Source organism: Oncorhynchus tshawytscha, linkage group LG03, assembly GCF_018296145.1.
Source record: "Oncorhynchus tshawytscha isolate Ot180627B linkage group LG03, Otsh_v2.0, whole genome shotgun sequence".
Classification (NCBI taxonomy): domain Eukaryota; kingdom Metazoa; phylum Chordata; class Actinopteri; order Salmoniformes; family Salmonidae; genus Oncorhynchus; species Oncorhynchus tshawytscha.
This window is the reverse complement of record NC_056431.1, coordinates 20023484-20036056: the sequence shown is the minus strand read 5'-3', so window position 1 is coordinate 20036056 and position 12573 is coordinate 20023484. Positions and strand designations below refer to the sequence as shown.

The 12573-nt window shown below is 44.6% G+C and overlaps 1 pseudogene; it reads right to left on the bottom strand.

Moving 5' to 3' along the window:
- Nucleotides 1-128: 128 nt before the first annotated feature.
- On the bottom strand, nucleotides 129-5228 carry LOC112229805 (annotated as a pseudogene).
- Nucleotides 5229-12573: the final 7345 nt, after the last annotated feature.

Genomic DNA, 12573 nt, shown 5'->3' with positions numbered 1-12573 from the left:
CATCAGCTGTCAGAGCAGATCATTGCACCTGTACATAGCCCATCTGTAAATAGGCCATCAAACTACCTCATCCCCATATTGTTATTTATTTCTTTGCTCCTTTGCACCCCAGTATCTCTACTTGTACATTCATCTTCTGCACATCTATCACTCCAGTGTTTAATTGCTAAATTGTAATTACTTCGCCACTACGGCCTATTTATTGCCTTACCTCATTTGCACACACTGGATAGAAATGTTTATTGTTTTGCAAAAAATGTCAAACACAATATAGAAAAATGCCTTACCTTATCTATGCACACACCTAAAGCCTGACCTGAAACAGTAAAATATGTCTACTTTATGAAACTTCTTGAAATCGAAAATACAATAGATTTCTAGTTTACATAAAATCTCTGTCCATTGTGTGATAATGTTGTGACTTACCTGTTCTTCCACCAGTAGTAAACTCCTCCTCCAATAGCCATGGCTACACCAATGAAAAGAAAACACACCCTATTGCCATTTTAAACCATTTAGCATCCAGGCCTGAGGTATCTGGGAATGGAATTATGTAAAACAAGACATCACACTCTACCACATGCCTGCTACCAATCCAGTAACTTCAAATGTATTGACATTTTCATGAAAACACTGCTATAAGCAGAATGTTCTTCCCTCTTTCTGTACCCCTCTCCCCGACATTTCCTCCCCTCCCTCCAGCTCTCACTCCAGACCACAACACTCCCTCTTCCCCAGGTCTCTCACCCCAGACCACCTCCAGTGGTTCATCTAGGCTGGGGTGCTCAACCATGCAGCTTACACTCTCCCCTCTCTGAGGCCTGAACTCTAGGTAGGAGTGGAGCGGGTAGCTCCAGTCCCCGTTAGCCAGTGTGTCTGTGGAGGTCACGGCTATGGGTCTCGAGCCCGTCTCTCAGCCAGCTCACCCTCACCTCCTGAGGGTAGAAGCCTAGAACGCTGCACTCCAGCATGGACAGCTCCCCGTAGCTAGAGGGCTTGGTCAGGCGGACTTTGACAATGGGAGGCACTGGGACATAGGATGATGTAGAAATTAAGTTGTCTGTCTGATGAAAGTCCCTGGCCCGAAACATCAACATTTTTTATCAAACTTGACTTAAAAAATGTGCAGTATGTGCAAATTACTAAGAAAGGAAAGAAACATAAAATGATTTACCTATTCTTTCCAAAGTGCTCAGTTTGAAGAATCTTGCACTGTATCGGCAAATAGTCTCCACTTCTGCTTTCCTTATAGCCATTTTCCAAGCTTGGCTGTTGTAGTGATCTGCATTGCGTATGCCAAACTCCCCAAAACCCACATACTTCTGAGCCCTGGAGTCATAGACGGTCAATTTTTGGTTGAATATGTTTTTCACAAAGTAAATCATATTATCAGTGGTGTCATCATATTCACAGTCAACTATCCCCTGGAACTGGTACCCAACTGAAACAAATACATTTATTAATTTGGACTGTTGTATCCCTTTCCATGTAATTGTGCAATGAGGTACACTCAAAAAACATGTTGTTCAAATCAAAATCAAATTTTATTTGTCACATACACATGGTTAGCAGATGTTAATGCGAGTGTAGCGAAATGCTTGTGCTTCTAGTTCCGACAATGCAGTAATAACGAACAAGTAATCTAACTAACAATTCCAAAAAACTACTGTCTTATACACAGTGTAAGGGGATAAAGAATATGTACATAAGGATATATGAATGAGTGATGGTACAGAGCAGCATAGGCAAGATACAGTAGATGATATCGAGTACAGTATATACATATGAGATGAGTATGTAAACAAAGTGGCATAGTTAAAGTGGCTAGTGATACATGTATTACATAAGGATGCAGTCGATGATATAGAGTACAGTATATGCGTATGCATATGAGATGAATAATGTAGGGTAAGTAACATTATATAAGGTAGCATTGTGGCTAATGATAGTGGCTAATGATATATTTACATAATTTCCCATCAATTCCCATTATTAAAGTGGCTGGAGTTGAGTCAGTGTCATTGACAGTGTGTTGGCAGCAGCCACTCAATGTTAGTGGTGGCTGTTTAACAGTCTGATGGCCTTGAGATAGAAGCTGTTTTTCAGTCTCTCGGTCCCAGCTTTGATGCACCTGTACTGACCTCGCCTTCTGGATGACAGCGGGGTGAACAGGCAGTGGCTCGGGTGGTTGATGTCCTTGATGATCTTTATGGCCTTCCTGTAGCATCGGGTGGTGTAGGTGTCCTGGAGGGCAGGTAGTTTGCCCCCGGTGATGCGTTGTGCAGACCTCACTACCCTCTGGAGAGCCTTACGGTTGAGGGCGGTGCAGTTGCCATACCAGGCGGTGATACAGCCCGCCTGGTGAACAGGGAGTACAGGAGAGGGCTCAGAACGCACCCTTGTGGGGCCCCAGTGTTGAGGATCAGCGGGGAGGAGATGTTGTTGCCTACCCTCACCACCTGGGGGCGGCCCGTCAGGAAGTCCAGTACCCAGTTGCACAGGGCGGGGTCGAGACCCAGGGTCGAGCTTGATGACGAGCTTGGAGGGTACTATGGTGTTGAATGCCGAGCTGTAGTCGATGAACAGCATTCTCACATAGGTATTCCTCTTGTCCAGATGGGTTAGGGCAGTGTGCAGTGTGGTTGAGATTGCATCGTCTGTGGACCTATTTGGGCGGTAAGCAAATTGGAGTGGGTCTAGGATGTCAGGTAGGGTGGAGGTGATATGGTCCTTGACTAGTCTCTCAAAGCACTTCATGATGACGGATGTGAGTGCTACGGGGCGGTAGTCGTTTAGCTCAGTTACCTTAGCTTTCTTGGGAACAGGAACAATGGTGGCCCTCTTGAAGCATGTGGGAACAGCAGACTGGTATAGGGATTGATTGAATATGTCCGTAAACACTGGCCAGCTGGTCTGCGCATGCTCTGAGGGCGCGGCTGGGGATGCCGTCTGGGCCTGCAGCCTTGCGAGGGTTAACACGTTTAAATGTCTTACTCACCTCGGCTGCAGTGAAGGAGAAACCGCATGTTTTCGTTGCAGGCCGTGTCAGTGGCACTGTATTGTCCTCAAAGCGGGCAAAAAAGTTATTTAGTCTGCCTGGGAGCAAGACATCCTGGTCCGTGACTGGGCTGGATTTCTTCCTGTAGTCCGTGATTGACTGTAGACCCTGCCACATGCCTCTTGTGTCTGAGCCGTTGAATTGAGATTCTACTTTGTCTCTGTACTGGCGCTTAGCTTGTTTGATAGCCTTGCGGAGGGAATAGCTGCACTGTTTGTATTCAGTCATGTTACCAGACACCTTGCCCTGATTAAAAGCAGTGGTTCGCGCTTTCAGTTTCACACGAATGCTGCCATCAATCCACGGTTTCTGGTTAGGGAATGTTTTAATCGTTGCTATGGGAACGACATCTTCAACGCACGTTCTAATGAACTCGCACACCGAATCAGCGTATTCGTCAATGTTGTTGTCTGACGCAATACGAAACATCTCCCAGTCCACGTGATGGAAGCAGTCTTGGAGTGTGGAGTCAGCTTGGTCGGACCAGCGTTGGACAGACCTCAGCGTGGGAGCCTCTTGTTTTAGTTTCTGTCTGTAGGCAGGGATCAACAAAATGGAGTCGTGGTCAGCTTTTCCGAAAGGGGGGCGGGGCAGGGCCTTATATGCGTCGCGGAAGTTAGAGTAACAATGATCCAGGGTCTTTCCACCCCTGGTTGCGCAATCGATATGCTGATAAAATTTAGGGAGTCTTGTTTTCAGATTAGCCTTGTTAAAACCCCAGCTACAATGAATGCAGCCTCCGGATAAATCGTTTCCAGTTTGCAGAGAGTTAAATAAAGTTCGTTCAGAGCCATCGATGTGTCTGCTTGGGGGGGGATATATACGGCTGTGATTATAATCGAAGAGAATTCTCTTGGTAGATAATGCGGTCTACATTTGATTGTGAGGAATTCTAAATCAGGTGAACAGAAGGATTTGAGTTCCTGTATGTTTCTTTCATCACACCATGTCACATTGGCCATAAGGCATACGCCCCCGTTGCTTCGTGATTCAGGTAAATCTCCTTATCATTGCCTTTGTGGAGTCGTTATACTGTATTGTTACAAAAGATCTGTCAACTTCATTTGATACATTCTTCAAAATATACAGTATGTTAGACACATCATGCATTTCATCAAAAAATAGACTCGACTCACCTGCTGGTGTTGCCCGGGTCTGAATGGAAGAAAGTCCAGCCACCCAATAGACCCAGCAGAGAGCCATGGTGCATCCAGTCACCCAGATAGAGACAAATAACTACACTGAAGTCTACCAGTTGAAGCAGCTATCATTGACAGGTACATCCCACTGTGTGACGAACAAGATTAAGCTCCACCTTGGTATCCAATAAGGTCCCCCCTTGCTATACTGCTGTAAACTGTTTCTGATAGAGTGAAAATAGTTATTTTCCCTTGCCACACCTGACAAAACAAATGTCCATTTTTTGTATGGTAAGTGATAATCTGTGGAATGAATTGAAGTTAATATCAGCCCTCACATGGACAGAATGAGATATTTCTGGTTTGGGTGGTGTGTTGGAAAAATATACATTTCCTCATATGGTTGGCCTGAGTCACTGCATTATCTTTGTGCAACAGTAACCAACCACTTCCTTTTATACAAATTATAATAGCCAAGGCTAACCATGTTGCAGGTTTACAATCTGAGAAGGAAGAAAACACCCACAAAGAATACAGTAACAAGTATTTCTTATTTTCATGTAATACAGAAATCTGACATTGAATAAATGTGTAGTGCCTACATTACCAAAGCCAAAAAAAACATGTCCCGGTCTGAAAAACAATTAAGGAGTATTTTATTAAGATTATGAATCAAATGTAGGAAATAGTGAACTGCATTATATTGGTAGCCAGCGTAGTTGTAGGTTGCTGAATATGATAATTGTCCTTGGTATTGGTGCATGGAGCCCTTGCTGTATCGCTGAGAGCTGATTATTGCCTATGTTCTTAAGGCCCAACCAGACCTCTTGGCTTTTTTAATAAACCACACTCCTGATGCTACTCCCACCACTCCTAGAGTCACACCTCCGACACACACTGCTGTCTCTACAGTCTAGTGATCCGTGTCCACTTCAACCTCTGTGGACACATATAGTGAAGAAACAATTAACTTGTTAGTGTCCCTAATACAGTATCAATAACATCCCACCTTTCTCTGCATCGTACCCTACAGTATAAGGTCACACCAGCAGTGACTCCCCTCACCAGGATCTGGGGAGTTCCTGCAGGCTGACGTGACCCACACTACAGGAGTAGATGTCCCCCTCCTGAGGTGTGATGCTCAGGTAGAAGATCCTGAAGCTGAAGTCTTTATTGGAGTAGTACTGGGTCTGAATGACGGTCCTCTCTCCCACCGGCTGCTCATTCCTGGTCCAAGTCACATCCACGGGTGTTGGGTGGAAATCACTGACCTGGCAGATGAGTGTGTTGGGGACCCCCAGCTCCACCTCTCTCTGGGAGTATATGTCGGAGGTGGGCACCTCTGTTGGGGAGGGGGGGGAATTCTAATTTGGGCACTCCTTCGTCCTCTCACCTCGGTGACCACCGATGAGTGGTAGAGTGATCGAGGAGAGTGTCAATTCGTTATTATGCTGCATGAATTTCATCACATAACCAATAACCTGCACCCTTTTTTGTCCATTGTTTTGTGCACTCCAGAGTGCGGATCAAATCAAAGTTTATTTGTCAGTGTGTCGAATACAACAGGTGTAGTAGACCTTACAGTGAAATGCTTTCTTAAAAATTGCACTGTTGGTTAGGGCTTGTAAGTTTACAAATAGGTATTAGGTAAACAATAGATAAGAAAAACAACTAAAATGACAGTGAAAATAACAGTAGCGAGGCTATATACAGGTGGTGCCAGTGCAGAGTCAATGTGCGGGGGTCAATGTGCACCGGTTAGTCGGGCTAATTGAGGTAATATGTACATTTAGGGATAGTGTTCACACCAGTCCAAACGAACTGAACTAAGGGGCTAAATGCACCAGAGTTCGTAAAAACACCAAACCAATTTGTTATATAAGACACCTTAGTCCACTGCACCACCAGGATGGAGCTAGCATTTTAAGGCATACAAAGCTGTTCATTTTAGTCTATTCAAACAGACCCCATTTCAAAGAAAACAAGTACTCATTAAGATCAGGTGTGGCCAATTAATGGGCATGGCCATAACACCTGAACACAGTTAACAAGAGAGTGTTTCATTGACGCTGAGAACAGAATGCATGTTTCTAAATAACATTATTAGAACGTTAAACACTTTCTTGTGGTTTTTATGGAATGTCTTTTTAACATTCTCTGTACAATGAGAACATCGCAAAATAGAACCATGATTAAAGGTTATGCTGAGGTACTGAAATTCTCACACAAGAATGTTGTTTCTTAACCTTCTCTGAACTATTTGAGAACATTCCCAATATCAAACCACTTTGTCAAGTTCCTTAAATGTGCTGAGAATGTTCCAAAGTCAAGCAACTACCCTGCATCATTCCCAGAAAGTTGTGGTAAGGTTGTACGCAAAATAACCATAGGACAACCAAGCTCTCACCAAGCTCTAAGAAACAGTCTCAGAAATGGTTCTCAGATAATGATGTGCTAGCTGGAGTGTGACTTTGCAGAAACAGCACTCACCTATTGCCTCTGGCGAGCTCTTTTCTCCCACAATGCAGCGGGGGATGTTGTACTGGCAGGTTCCGAGGGACACGTACACGTCGTGAGGCAGTCCCTGGGTCAGTTGTCCACTGCTGGGTAGAAGAGCTCATCTCCATCAAACTCCACGTCATACTCTTCGTCGCTAGTGACGTTTTTTTGGCAGAAGGTCAAAAACCGCAGCAAATGTTTGCCTGTGTTCAATAACAGAAGTTAAGACGGAAAATGACACATCTTGCTGTCTAGTAGCATGCTTTGCCAAAGAGTATGAGAGATGTTGAATGCAATATAATTAATTTGGTTACGCCTTTCAGTAAAATGTTGTTTTAATAACAAAGGGAACTGATATAAAGCAGCTGTCTGCATCTATGGGTTTACGGAATAGAATACCGGAACGCAGTATGCTAAAGTGATTCTTGCAAGCAAAATAATTCCCAGTCTGCCTCCTTTCTCTCTCATATGAAAAGAGTGAAAGTGGACTTACTTTGGCAGTGTGACAGTAGACAAACACCCAGTATAAAAGCCAGGAACACTCTGCACCCCATCCTAAGTACACTTGTCCAGTAAGGCTTATCAGTAATGTTCTGATTATTGTGTAGTACTCCAAACAGTGCTGCTGAAGGTGTCAGGTGACTTCCTCAATATCATCAGCCAATCGAATCTTTTATCTTGATGACACTGATGTTATTACCATATCTATGGTTATTACATAGAGAACATTAGTCATTCTGAGCATGCATGGCACACCTTACACACAACTAGGGTGTATCAAAGAGGTGAAACATTCGGAACTTTGCAGATAGAAACTCAATAAATAGCGCTGGGACATGACTCCCTATTCTGGATTCTACACAATACATTTCTATCTGAATGATCAGCATCGCCCTGACATAGCCCACGTCTGACTGCTGCCACCTACTGTGGAGTCATGATCATTACAGTGTCTGCCCTTTATTGTTAATTAAACTGTACGTCCAACCGGCCTCACAACCGCAGACCACGGGTAACCACGCCAGCCCAGGACCTCCACATCCGGCTTCTTCACCTGCGGGGTCGTCTTAGACCAGCCACCCGGACATTGATGGAACTGTGGGTTTGCACAACCAAAGTATTTCTGCACAAACTGTCAGAAACCTTCTCAGGTAAGCTCGTCTGTGTGCTCGTTGTCCTCACCAGGGTCTTGACCTGACTGCAGTTTGGCGTCGTCACCGACTTCAGTGGGCAAATGCTCACCTTCGATGTCCACTGGCATGCTGGAGAAGTGTCTTCTTCACGGATTAATCCCAGTTTCAACTACCAGGCAGACAGCATGTATGGCGTTGTTGTGAAGAGTGCCCCATGGGGGTTGTGGGGTTATGGTATGGGCAGTCGTAAACTATGGATAACGAACACAATTGCATTTTATCGATAGCAATTTGAATGCACAGCACAGGAGGTTGGTGGCATCTTAATTGGGGAGAACGTGCTCGTTGTAATGACTGGAGCGGAATCAGTGGAACGGTATCTAATACACCGAACACATGGCATCAAACACCTGGAAACCATTTCATTTTTTCAGTTCCGCTAATTATTATGAGCTCTCTCCCCTCAGCAGCCTCCACTGATAGAGATACCACGACGAGATCCCGAGGCCCTTTGTCCTTCCATTCATCCAACGCCATCACCTCATGTTTTCAACATGATAATGCACAGCCCCATGTCTCAAGGTGCTGTACATAATTTCTGGAAGCAGGAAATGTCCCAGTTCTTCCATGACCTGCATACTCACCAGATGTCACCCATTGAGTATGTTTGGGATGCTCTCGGTCGACGTGTACAACAGCGTGTTCCCGCCAATATCCAGCAACTTCGCACAGCCATTGAAGAGGAGTGGGACAACATTCCACAGGCCATAATCAACAGCCGGAAAACGCGCGGCATGAGGCAAATTGGTGGACACACCAGATATGGACTGGTTTTCTGACCCAAACCAATCCATAGGCTATGGCCTAATTTATTTAAATTGACCGATTTTCAATTGACTGTCTCTCTTATATGAACTGTAACTCGGTAAAATCTTTGAAATTGTTGCATTAAAATTTCTACTCTGTGTATATTATATATATATACAGTCAGGCAAAAAAGTATTTAGTAAGCCACCAATTGTGCAAGTTCTCCCACTTAAAAAGATGAGAGAGGCCTGTAATTTTCATCATAGGTACACTTCAACTATGACAGACAAAATGAGAAAAAAAATCCAGAAAATCACATTGTAGGATTCTTAATGAATTTATTTGCAAATTATGGTGGAAAATAAGTATTTGGTCAATAACAAAAGTTTATCTCAATACTTTGTTATATACCATTTGTTGGCAATGACAGAGGTCACTTTTGTTAAATCATCCCCCGTTTGGCGAAGTTGGCTGTCTTTGTTAGGAAGGAATAGAAGGAATAGTCTTCGCAGTTCTCAACGAGCCAGGCGGCCCAAATTGCTGCATATACCTTGACTGTTTCCCTAGTTAAAAGAAATTCATGTTAGCAGGCAATATTAACTAAATATGCAGGTTAAAAAATATATACTTGTGTATTGATTTTAAGAAAGGCGTTGATGTTTATGGTTAGGTGCACATTGGTGCAACGACAGTGCTTTTTTCCCGAATGTGCTTGTTTATATCACCCGTTTTGGCGAAGTAGGCTTTGATAGAATGATAAATTAACAGGCACAGCATCGATTATATTCAACGCAGGACAAGCTAGATAAACTAGTAATATCATCAACCATGTGTAGTTAACTAGTGATTGTTTATTTGTTTTTTATAAGATACGTTTAATGCTAGCTAGCAACTTACAGTGGCTGCTTGCTGCACTCGCGTAACAGGTAGTCAGCCTGCCATGCAGTCTCCTCATGGAATGCAATGTAATCGGCCATGATCGGTGTCCAAAAATGCCGATTACCGATTGTTATGAAAACTTGAAATCAGCCCTATTTAATCGGCCATTCCGATTAATTGGTTGACCTCTAATTTATTTATATATATATATATTTACACTGCTCAAAAAATTAAAGGGAACACTTAAACAACACAATGTAACTCCAAGTCAATCACACTTCTGTGAAATCAAACTGTCCACTTAGGAAGCAACACTGATTGACAATAAATTTCACATGCTGTTGTGCAAATGGAATAGACAACAAGTGGAAATTATAGGCAATTAGCAAGACACCCCCAATAAAGAAGTGGTTCTGTAGGTGGTGACCACAGACCACTTCTCAGTTCCTATGCTTCCTGGCTGATGTTTTGGTCACTTTTGAATGCTGGTGGTGCTTTCACTCTAGTGGTAGCATGAGACGGAGTCTACAACCCACACAAGTGGCTCATCAATGCGAGCTGTGGCAAGAAGGTTTGCTGTGTCTGTCAGCGTAGTGTCCAGAGCATGGAGGCGCTACCAGGAGACAGGCCAGTACATCAGGAGACTTGGAGGAGGCCGTAGGAGGGAAACAACCCAGCAACCGGACCGCTACCTCTGCCTTTGTGCAAGGAGCACTGCCAGAGCCCTGAAAAATGACCTCCAGCAGGCCACAAATGTGCATGTGTCTGCTCAAACGGTCAGAAACGGACTCCATGAGGGTGGTATGAGGGCCCGACATCCACAGGTGGGGGTTGTGCTTACAGCCCAACACCGTGCAGGACGTTTGGCATTTGCCAGAGAACACCAAGATTGGTAAATTCGCCACTGGCGCCCTGTGCTCGTCACAGATGAAAGCAGGTTCACACTGAGCACGTGACAGACGTGACAGAGTCTGGAGACGCCGTGGAGAACGTTCAGCTGCCTGCAACATCCTCCAGCATGACCGGTTTGGCGGTGGGTCAGTCATGTTGTGGGGTGGCATTTCTTTGGGGGGCCGCACAGCCGTCCATGTTCTCGCCAGAGGTCGCCTGACTGCCATTAGGTACCGAGATGAGATCCTCAGACCCCTTGTGAGACCATATGCTGGTGCGGTTGGCCCTGGGTTCCTCCTAATGCAAGACAATGCTAGACCTCATTTTTATTTGAGCAGTGTATACACACACACACACACACACACACACACACAGTGCCTTTGGAAGGTATTCAGACCCCTTGACTTTTTCCCAATTTTGTTAGGTTACAGCCTTATTCTAAAATATTTTTTTTATATAATACTCAGCAACCTACACACAATACCTCATAATGACTTAGCGAAAACAGGTTTATACATTGTACCAAATTTATAAAAAATAGAAAACAGAAATACCTTATTTACATAAGCATTCAGACCCTTTGCTATGAGACTCGATATTGAGCTCAGGTACATCCTGTTTCCATTGATCATCCTTGAGATGTTTCTACTCCTTGATTTGGACTCCACCTGTGGTAAATTCAATTGATTGGACATGATTTAGAAAAGTTTAGGCACAGATCTGGGTAAGGGTACCAAAACATTTCTGCAGCATTGAAGGTCCCCAAGAACACAGTGGCTTCCCTCGTTGTTAAATGGAATTAGTTTGGAACCACCATGACTCTTAGAGCTGGCCGCCCGGCTAACTGAGCATTCAGGGAAGAAGGGCCTTGGTCAGAACCCGATGGTCACTCTGGCAGAGCTCTAGAGTTTGTCTGTGGAGATGGGAGAACCTTCCAGAGAAGGACAACCATCTCTGCAGCACTCCACCAATCAGGCATTTATGGTCGAGTGGCCAGACAGAAGCCACTCCTCAATAAAAGGCACATGACAGCGCATTTGCCAAAAGGCCCTTAACGACTCTCAGACCATGAGAAACAGAAATACCTTATTTACGTAAGTATTCAGACCCTTTGCTATGAGACTCAAAATTGAGCTCAGGTGCAACCTGTTTCCATTGATTATCCTTGATGTCTCTACAACTTGATTGGAGTCCACCTGTGGTAAATTCAATTAATTGGACATGATTTAGAAAGGCACACACCTGTCTATATAAGGTCCCACAGTTGACAGTGCATGTCAGAGCAAAAACCAAGCCATGAGGTCGAAGGAATTGTCCGTAGAGCTCAGAGACAGGATTGTCGAGGCACAGATATGCATTGAAAGTCCACAAGAACAGTGCCCTCCATCATTCTTACATGGAAGAAGTTTGGAACCATCAAGGCTCTAACTAGAGCTGGCCGCCCGGCCAAACCGAACAAGGGGAAAGAGCCTTGGTCAGGGATGTGACCAAGAACCCAAAGGTCACTCTGACAGAAATCTAGAGTTCCTCTGTTGAGATGGGAGAATCTTCCAGAAGTACAACCATCTGTGCAGCACTCCACCAATCAGGCCTTTGTGGTAGAGTGGCCAGATGAAAGCCACTCCTTAGTAAAAGGCACATGACAGCCCACTTGGAGTTTGCCAAAAGGCACCTTAAGACTCTGACCATAAGAAACCAGATTCTCTGGTCTGATGAAACCAATTGCCACTGAATGCCAAGTGTCACATCTGGAGGAAACCTGGCACCATCCATATGGTTAAGCATGGTGGTGGCAGCATCATGCTGTGGGGATGTTTTTCAGCGGCAGGGAATGGGACACTAGTGTAACAATATAACTTTAGACCGTCCCCTCGCCCATACCCGGGCGCGAACCAGGGACCCTCTGCGCACATCAACAGTTACCCACGAAGCATCGTTACCCATCGCTCCACCAAAGCACGGCCCTTGCAGAGCAAGGGTAACCAGTACTTCAAGGTCTCAGAGCAAGTGACGTCACCGATTGAAACGCTATTTAGCGCGCACCACCGCTAACTAGCTAGCCGTTTCACATCCGTTACACTAGTCAGGATCAAGGCAAAGATGAACAGATCAAAGTACAGAGTTCCTGGATGAAAACCTGTTCCAGAGCACTCACAACCTCAGACTG